This window comes from Hyaena hyaena, unplaced genomic scaffold (assembly GCF_003009895.1).
Source record: "Hyaena hyaena isolate Hyena2069 unplaced genomic scaffold, ASM300989v1 scaffold_127, whole genome shotgun sequence".
NCBI lineage: Eukaryota > Metazoa > Chordata > Mammalia > Carnivora > Hyaenidae > Hyaena > Hyaena hyaena.
The window spans coordinates 1,374,495-1,384,148 of record NW_024080758.1 but is presented as its reverse complement, the minus strand read 5'-3'; the positions used below and the strand labels follow the sequence as shown (position 1 = coordinate 1,384,148).

At 47.3% G+C, this 9,654-nt stretch overlaps 1 long non-coding RNA gene across 1 annotated transcript; it reads right to left on the bottom strand.

The window, feature by feature from the left end:
- Positions 1-6,260: 6,260 nt before the first annotated feature.
- LOC120235263 lies at positions 6,261-8,820 on the bottom strand. The gene is made up of 3 exons (XR_005529356.1): positions 8,549-8,820; positions 7,306-7,450; positions 6,261-6,493 (listed from the first exon to the last, which is right to left on the bottom strand). It is a non-coding gene; the product is annotated as an uncharacterized LOC120235263 (long non-coding RNA).
- Positions 8,821-9,654: the final 834 nt, after the last annotated feature.

Sequence of the window (9,654 nt, the reverse complement as noted above, 5' to 3'; positions counted from 1 at the left end):
CTGACCGTGTTGAGAACGCAGTGAGGAGCAGGACAGAAAGGCCCAGGTCCCCAAGAGCATCCTTGTGTTAAGTCACCTGCCCTCGACTCCACGTTCTTTGTCATGTGAGAGAGAGAAAGCTCCATTTCCTTAAGGCACTATAGCAATCTTTGCCATTCCTTGTAGCCAGATGCATTCCCAACTGATACCGATCCAAAAAAAGGTTCTTCCAGAAAACTTTAGCTGAAGTTACTTAGCAATTTATTATCTGACCTGTGGGGCGCCTGGGTGGCTCAGTTGGTTAAGTGTCTGACTTCAGCTCAGGTCAAGATCTCGTGGTTTGTGGGTTCAAGACCCACGTTGGGTTCTGTGCTGACAGCCAGCTCAGAGCCTGGAGCCTGTTTCAGATTCTGTGTCTCCCTCTCTCTCTGACCCTCCCCTGCTCAGGCTGTCTCTCTCTCTCTCTCAGAAATAAATAAAACATAAAAAAACCCAAAAAATTTATTAGCTGACCTATCCAGAGAGCAGCACATTTTCATCTCTAAAAATCCACTTGTAAAGGACATGTTCATTGTTTTTCTTTTCCTTTTCAGACCAGGTGACTCCAGATCTCAATAATATATCAAGTGTGTGAGGAACAACAGTTCCGTGCCTTTGACACCATGACGTCACCCATTCCCATCACCTCAGTGAAAAAAGCAAAGTGATTGCAACATTTCTGCTTGGTTTCTCTGCTCTCCCCATTGCTACCAAAGCCCCCTTCATTGGGCATCTGGGAAAAGGTCACTCTACTTGAATTGACATGGTATGATCTTGGCCACGTGTCCAATAGAGGAAGAACGTACAGAGTAGCCACAGATGTCCCCGCATATGCTTCCTAGTCTTCACAGATGCTCTACCATTCCAGAGGAGTTTTGCTTGTCCTGAGTTGTTCAATAGCACCTCGAGCGACATTCCACCGGAACGATTATTTGTACCAAAATCCATGAGAAGTACTCTTTCCCCAGTGAGTCAAAGCCCACCTGAACAACAGAACCGTGTTGTCAGATGCAAGATGCGGCCGGAAGGTAGGCCTGAATGTTTCATCTTTATTAACTAAGAGAATAACCCCAAAGTGGGACAAATACCACCTGAAGACAGTATGCAGTTGACTGTTTCCTGAAGTCCTTCTGGAAGCACAGAGTAGGATGCTATGCGTGGACCACAGCCTGACAAAGGTGAAGGCCTGCAGCTACCTATGCTGTGTCTTGTCAGCTGTTGGGCTCAAGGAGGCTCCTCTGGGTCTGAAGGCCTTAGGGACTGTGATCACATGACTGGTCAAACCGGTTTTGCAGGTCCTGAAAAAGCCAGAAAATAGAACAAAAGCCAAGAAGTATAAATCCTTAGTCCAGGGGGGCCAAAGGCATATCCAAGATCCTTGTAGGATATCACTCCATCAAGGACTGGAGTGGGATTATAAATGCAACAGAGTTTTCTAGAACCTTCAGGTTGCTTCTCCAGCAATCCTACTTGAAGAGTTCTGATACATTTTAAGTAAATCTATTTCAAGCTTACCTGAGTAGCACTTCCAGATTTAAAGGGCCCCGCATTCCTTGCCAGGGAGCCTTGCATCGGAGGGTACTAGCAGAGATTCTGAAAGTCTATAGAGCTTGATTTGGATCCACTGTCACCCCCTGGCTGCTCTGAGAGGCTCTTGTCCTAGAAATCGCTGGGGATACGGAAAGCTATAGGGTAAACCCGGAGGACTTTCCCTGGAGCATTCATTTTGCTTGATGATAATTATCCAAGAATATTTTTATACCTAAGTAACATAATAGAGTACAATGTGAGCTTTGTATGAATTTTAAGGAGAAACATTGCCTTCACAGAAATCTACACTGTTGGTGGGTTATGTTAGGTATTTAGGGTCACTCTTCTCCGTGCAGTGGGAAGGCTCTGGTGGAAAAGTTTTGAAAGCAGTCAACAGGTGACAATACTTTGGCAGGTGCAGAGCTCTGTACAGGTGATATCTGTAGATCAGCATCGCCTTGAGGACAGTGCCATGTGTCATATTTATCTCTCTCTCCCTAGTCTCTTCCCAAATAACAGAGAAGAACAACAACATTGGGGGAAAATTAACAAAGACCTCATGCTCTGAAGAAAACCATGGTGACATCTTGGTGGCCACCTTTGCAGGTACCTCTTGACGCATGCGTACAATTTAGATATGTGGATTCTCCTTCACATCAGAGGTGATCATGTTTGTCTTTGTGCTGAGAAACTTTTAAAAAGTTCATATTAGTTTGACTTAAGTTGACTCAAACAAAACCAACATTTCCAGATACCCGCTCTTGGCAAACAAGGTCACGTGTGAATGGAGAGCCTTTTACGTTTTCCAAGAGTTAATAAACACCATCTCTCTCTTTCTTTTTTTTTTTTTTTAATATTTTTAAATGTTTATTTACTTTTTAAATATTTTGTTATTTTTTAAAATGTTTTATTTCCGAGAGTGAGAGAGAGACAGCATGAGCAGGGGAGGGTCAGAGAGAGAGAGGAAGATACAGAATCTGAAGCAGGCTCCAGGCTCTGAGCTAGCTGTCAGCACAGAGCCCAGTGCGGGGCTCAAACCCACGAACCATGAAATCATGACCTGAGCTGAAGTCGGACACTTAACCGACTGAGCCATCCAGGCGCCCCATGTTTATTTACTTTTGAGAGACAGAGACAGAGCATGAGAGGGGGAGGGGCACAGGGAGAGAGACAGAGAGAGAGAGAGAGACAGACAGACAGACAGACGGAATCTGAAGCAGGCTCCAGGCTCCAAGCTGTCAGCAGAGAGCTCAATGTGGGGCTTAAACCCACAAACTACAAGATTATGATCTGAGCTGAAGTCAGAAGCTTAACTGACTGAGCCACCCAGGTGCCCCTCTCTTTCTTTTTTAAACAACAACAATAGTAACAACAAAAGTTGGACTTAGAGGTATTCGATACGTGATTGTTGGACATGTTTCCCAAGCTGGACGTTACAGCAGATCACCCTCCAGGTCAGAAGGAATGTGTGCCAGTGAAAGGTTCTCATCTTGGTTGTGAGGCCTGGGCTAGCGGGACATCGTCTGCCGATGACTTGCCTGGTTCCACCATCACCGATGGCCTCTCCTGAGCCTCCAGTGGTGTGACGAGACCCCTCAGGATGAACCTAGGAAGCCAAGCCCATCTGCCCATATTGACGGTTCCCATCATGACACGAGCCAGCTGGGGTGGCCACGAGCCAAGAGTGGCCAACAGCGGAGGCCCAGTGAGTGTGGTGGGCAGGAAGGCAGAAGAGGCCCTCCTCGGAGGTCCTGGATATGGCTCTGCCAGCAGGGCTCTGGTGGCTCTGTGTGGAGCCCAGCCCTGGCCACACCTGCCCAGCCTGGGGGCATGGGCTGCTTTGAGCAAAACCTTTGCCCTGAGAGTGACTTTACAGAATGTTCTATAAACAGGGCTTCAAATGGGGACGGCAGCCCCAAACCTCTCTCTGTGTTGTGCTGGAGGGAAGAGGCCAGGGCTGCAGGCTCTGCCCTGACTTTCTTCCTTTTATGGCAGGGAGGAGGAAAACTAAAATTTTACTGGAAAAGCCAGAACAACACGTTTTATAAGTATCTTGAAGTTATAGAATTTGCTAGAGAAAGGGAATGGGAGAGCCAGGAGCCTTCATTTATTTATTTATTTTTTAATGTTTTATTTATTTCTGAGAGAGAGAGAGAGCACGCATGAGCAGGGGAGGGGCAGAGAGAAGGGGAGACACAGAATCCGAAACAGGCTCCAGGCTCTGAGCGGTCAGCACAGAGCTCGACGCGGGGCCTGAACCCACAAACCACGAGATCATGACCTGAGCCGAAGTCAGACGCCCAACCTACTGAGCCACCCAGGCGCCCCAGGAGCCTTCCGTTTAAAATGTGGTGACCTAGGTGTCTGACTGGATAGGAATGGGAAAGGGAAGAATCTGGGAGAAAGTCTAGACTCCTGGTCTACCGTGGATCGGTCCTGACTTTCAGCGTCTGCCGGATTGCTTCTCTCCATACCGCCAGCCCCTCAACACACACACTCTCTCTCACACACACACACACACACACACACATCCATGAGTGGGAATTTCAGATGCCAACTTTCCTTTGAGCTAGTGTTAATAAAAAAGATGGTCTCCTTAAGGGTAACCTATAAAAGTCAGACCTGGGGGAAAAGGGGGAAACTCTTAATTCCAAGTGCCTAATAGTTATGACACATGTATCATAATTAAGGCATCAGCTTTTTGGGGCACCTGGGTGGCTCAGTCAGTTAAGCATCTGACTCTTGATTTTGGCTCAGGTCATGATCTCACAGTTTGTGAGACCAAGCCCTGTGTCGGGCTCTGCACTGACAGCATGGATCTTGCTTGGGATTCTCCCTCTTCCTCTCTCTCTTTCTGCCCCCTCTCCCTCCTCTCCCTTCCTCTCTTTCTCTCTCTCTCTCTGTTTCAAAATAAATAAATAAACTTAAAAAAAAGACCCTGGCTTTTGAATCAATCTGGATAGCACTGTAGTCCTTCCATCTATGAGCCGTAAGACCTTGGCCACCTTGCTTAACACGTCTGTGAAATGGGGACATTACCCAGAGGGCGTGCGGGTGGGGTGCACTAATGTACCCCAAGCACCCCGCAGAGTGCCTGGCCTACAGTAAGTGCTCAGTAGGTGGCAGCTGACTAGAAAAACCTACATGAGGACTGACCTCACCAAGCCCCAGCCTTTCTGGGGCTCAGCTGAATAAGGACATGAGCTTTGAGACCTTGGTCCACACCCCACCCACAGCCCACAGCCTTCCTCTGAGGCCTGGCCATGTCCGCGCTCACAGTCGGGGCCACACTCCCGTACTTCCGTGCCCTTTTGTTCTCAGTGGTGCTGTCGGCTCCCCAATACCTTTAAACTCTCAAGCAACCGGCTTTATACTTACATATCCCTCCTGTTCAGCAGTGTGCATTCATTAGTGGATCCCTATATCAGGGGCAGTGTAGCCTACTGGCTACGAACACAGGGTTTCAATTCAGATGGAAGTGGGTTTGAATTCCCAGAGCTACTAGCCACCTGTGCAGATCTCTGCAAGCGTTTTCAGGGCTTCTTGGATCTTCCTGACGCAGTAAGATGGGAGCATTAATGGCACTAAATGTTCTTCTAAGAATTAAGTCAGTAATATTTGTAAACACCTAATAAATATTAGCATTTTATTAATACTTTTATTACTAACTATATTTTAAACACATTGAGTGCTAAAGATACAACATAAGAGGACCAAAGGTTTTTGACCTACAGGGAAGAAAGCTGTTATTCGTTGCACATGGCCAGGGTGTGGCTTGGGCTCATTCTTATCTAAGGAGGTTCAGAGTCAGGAGAAAAATGCCATCAGCCCTGACAAAGGAGAGACGAGTCACTCATTACTCATCGGGACTTACCACTTTGCTCAAAGCTCCTATTGTTGCCTGTGGCAAGTTCTGCTTTCCATGTGCATTGGCTGGCAACTGACCATGAATGGTTCTCATGAGGTTACATCCACACATGCTTAAACCCTGTTGTGCAAAGGAGGGAAATCATAGCATTGTCCACAGCCCTTCTGGGCAGTATATGGATTAGTTTCTCTTTCTCTCTCTCTTAAAAGTATGTCTCTTACGTTTTATTTATTTGGTATCTTCTTTTCTCTACTTGATTTCTAAAAAATAAAAAAAAAAACAAAAAAAACATGGCGTCTGCCATGTTAGGTCATGTAACTCTGCTTAAGCTCTTCCAAGATTTCCCATCCCACCCAGATGTAACCCCAGGTCCTCGCAATCGCCCACAAAGCCCTGCCGGGTCTGACCCCTGACCCCTTGCTCACCCCCTTCCCTCCCAGTCCTCAGTCCCAGCCTGCTGACTTGCCTGTAGTTCCGGAACTATGCTGAGCGAACTCTCCCTCAAGACCTTTGTACGTACTGTTTCCTTGCCTGGCATGCTTTTCCCTCAGGTGTTTTCTTGGCTTCTTCTTTCACTTCTCCCAGGCTTTTGCTCAGATATTATCTTACCAGAGAGGACTTTCCTGACAACCTCTTCTGAAACAGTAGTAGCCACCTGTCACTCTGCCCCTTTCATCCTGTTTTGTCTTTCTGTATAGCACTTGTTACCTCCGGAAATGTGGTGTGTGTGTGTGTGTGTGTGTGTGTGTGTGTGTGTGATGGTCCAGCTTCTTCCACTAGAATATAAGCTTCCTGAAGGCAGAGATTTTTATTTTGTTTACCGCTGCAGACCCAGACTTCACACTATCTTGAGACACATGAGCATCAGTAAATACTGACCAAGTGAATATTGAAGGAATGAGAACTCCATGATCCCTAAGCTTGTGCATGTGAGCACAAGGGAGGAGGGATGGCTTCTGTAAACCCACTCCATCAGAAGAGGCTCCGAGTGCCTGTGGTCGGTGCTGACTCACTCCACGCGTGAGAAGACCCAGCATGGGTGGGTGCCTCCTCCCTCGACCATTTTAAGTGATGAGCCTGAAACAGCACAGCCAGCAGATGAGGGAGTGAGTTTCTGATAGCAGGTCTTACGTACTATATATGCTCGATACATGTTTGAATGAAAAGTACCAAAGACAACTCTTGATTTTGGCTCAGGTCATGATCTTGTGGCTCATGGGTTCAAGCCCCACTTCAGGCTCTGTGCTGACAATGTGGAGCCTGCTTGAGATTGTCTCTCTCTCTCTCTGCCTCTCCTCTGCTTATGCTCTCTCTCTCAAAACAAAGAAACTTAAAAACAAAAGGAAAGTACGAAAGACCAAAGGGGAAGAAATGGTTATGTAAAACTAGATCCCCTGAGATTTTTCTTAGTCTTCCTCAAAAGAGGGTTGGAAAGAGGATTTCACAGAGTCAAGAGCAATACTGTTGATGGCATCTTACAAGATGGCCTTTCTCCCCAGTATTTCATGTGATGCTGGGAAATCACAGAAGGCTTTGTTCAATATTAATCATGGTATGTCTTGGAAGATCAGGAAAATGTTTAATGCTCTTTTCACTGTTAAATCACAAATTTTCATGAAGATAAAAGGATATTTCACTTCTTACAGAGATTTTTTAATACAAAAGTCTTTCTTTTTGTAAGAAAAAGAAAAGTCAAATAATACAGAAGACAACAAGGAAAGAAGAATAATGATCAGTCAAGAGCTCATACTCTGACAAACAACACAGGTAACACTGTGGTCATCACTTTTGAGGACACCTCTTGATGCGTATATACATCGTAGATGTGTGGATTCCCCTTAACCTGAAGGGGCTCTTATTCTACGTTTTATAGAAGCTGCTTTCCTTACCCAATGCTGTATTTGGAGGACACGTTTCACATCAAGGTATGTAGATCTCTGACATCACCTTCAATCGCCTTTAATGGAATAATGGTATTCCATTGTGTGTAGCCAGTTTCCTTCTGAGAGATATTTAGGTTTTCCCAACTCTTTGCTGTTGGATGAGATTGTATATACAGGTTACATGGCATGTCTCAGGCAGCTCTTGTCCCATGGGATCCTTCTGTCACCTATGGCATTATCTTTCTGGAAATCTGTCACCGCCATTGGCCAATGGTCTCCCTCCAAATGCCCCAGCCTGGAAAACATGGTCTTAAAGCCCCCCGCCCCTACCCCCATAACCCAGTTCTTATACAAAAATATTTTCTAACATTTATCTATTTTTGAGAGAGACAGAGACAGAGCACGAGCTGGGGAGGAGTAGAGAGACAGGGAGACGCAGAATCTGAACCAGGCTCCAGGCTCTGAGCTGTCAGCACAGAGGCCAACGTGGGGCTCAAGCTCATGAACCACGAGACCATGACCCAAGCTGAAGTCAGATGCTTAACCCACTGAGCCACCCAGGCATCCCCCAAACCCCGTTCTTAATATCAACCAAATAGGATCTATTTGGTTCATCTACCATGAGTGGTGATAATTTTTTTAGAAAAATTCAGAGATGCTTTTATGCTGTATTTGGCATGGATTGTTTCTGCCTCTCTGAATCCCCCCTGTCATTTTCTGATGACAGCAGTTCATGGAGAATCACCCTCTCCTGCCAGATACAGTTTTAGTGGACCTGAGTGTGGGGGCAGCTGGTCATTAAAACCTTGTGTGTGGTTCCCTAAAAAAGCCACCTTCTACTTCCACCCCTTCCCTTTGCCTTCCCGCTCCCCCACCCCACCCCCAGCTCCCAGGTCACAGGTCTGGAAGCTACTGGCTTTGGTGTGAGAGCCCCTCCCAAGACTGGCCCGTCTTGAGCAGAGATGCCAGAGCACCTCCAGGAAGGGGTGTGTGTTCTCCCAGTGGCTCTAAATATCTTCCTTTGTTTCCGGGGCACGGGAGGAGAAAAGGCTTGAGATAACAGACTTCAGTGGTATGTGGGGTTGTCTTCGTTTCTTATTTTCTCGTGTCGTCCCATCATTGAACTTGGCAGGGTGGCCTCTCTTCACTAAACCCTGTTGCCTCATTATCATTAACCTGTTGCACAGCTGAGGGCACAGAAGAACTCTGAGGCTACGTGACCTCCCCTCCCCCCACCCCCCAGGATCACCTGGCAATGCCCGAGCCCTGGGATGCAGGCTTCTGATGGTGGGCGCTGTCCTTGGCAGAGGGGAGGTGGTTCAGGTTACGGAACCAGGTCACGTCTGGGGGCTGGGCTGCTCTTCTGCTTCTCCATTCATGGTCAAAAGAGCCACGGAAGGATGTGGTGAGGAATCCTGGTGGTCTGGTTTCAGAAGGTCTCTGGTCGCAGAGTCTGGAGATGGGTGGTGACATCTTCCCTAGGTCTGTGACCAGTCCTAGGTGGGGAGCTGGAGAGTTCACTGTGACCCTCCACGGCCAACACTAGACACCAAAGGGTATCAGTTGATCCAGCGCCAGGGAGAGAGAGGCGGGGGCGGGCAGGAAGTCCACTCCGCACCAGGCCTGTGCGGGCACGTTCACGTGTGCTGTTTCACTTATTGTCCACGCCTGCGACTCCAACTCCCCTCCTCGTTCACATTGAGGAAATGGGATACTCAGAGCTGCTGGATGGAAAGCAACCGTGATGTGATGAGATGGGCTTTAATTCGTGCGTCTTGATTTCAGAGTTCAGCTCTTTCCTCGTGACCACACTGCCCTCAGTGACACCCCAGGGCAGACTAATTTTGCAATAAATCTCTTTGGATGGAGACGCCTTCCCACGAAGGGGTGCTGGTCCATCTCACAAGGACTCATCAGCGCCATGTGCTTCCTTTACCGGCTGACGTGTCATCTGAGGAGAACAATGTCAGAAGTTGGTGTTTTTCTCGAAAAACTCTTGGTGAGCCTCCCTCCAGACTGCAGTTGGCTCAGGGGCACCATTTTGGCTGCAATCCTGCAGAGTTTCATTTTCACTTTTGTATTGAAAAATCGAAATCTGGGGAATTAGAGCCTTTCCATATTGATTTTTCAGGGGCAAGTGAAAATTACATTCTGTACAGGACCAAGAAAGTGCCACCTTGCACGGTGACAGAACTGACGTTGGCGTGACGTGCGGGAAGGGGCGCGATGGGGCACACAGATGCTGTCTCTGTGTCATCTTTCAGAGCGGCAAAGCAACAACTAATTTTGGATCCACGTAAAATGACTTCTGGAAGTAAAATGTTATCTTGTTTTGTTTTCTGTTGGAAGGAAAGT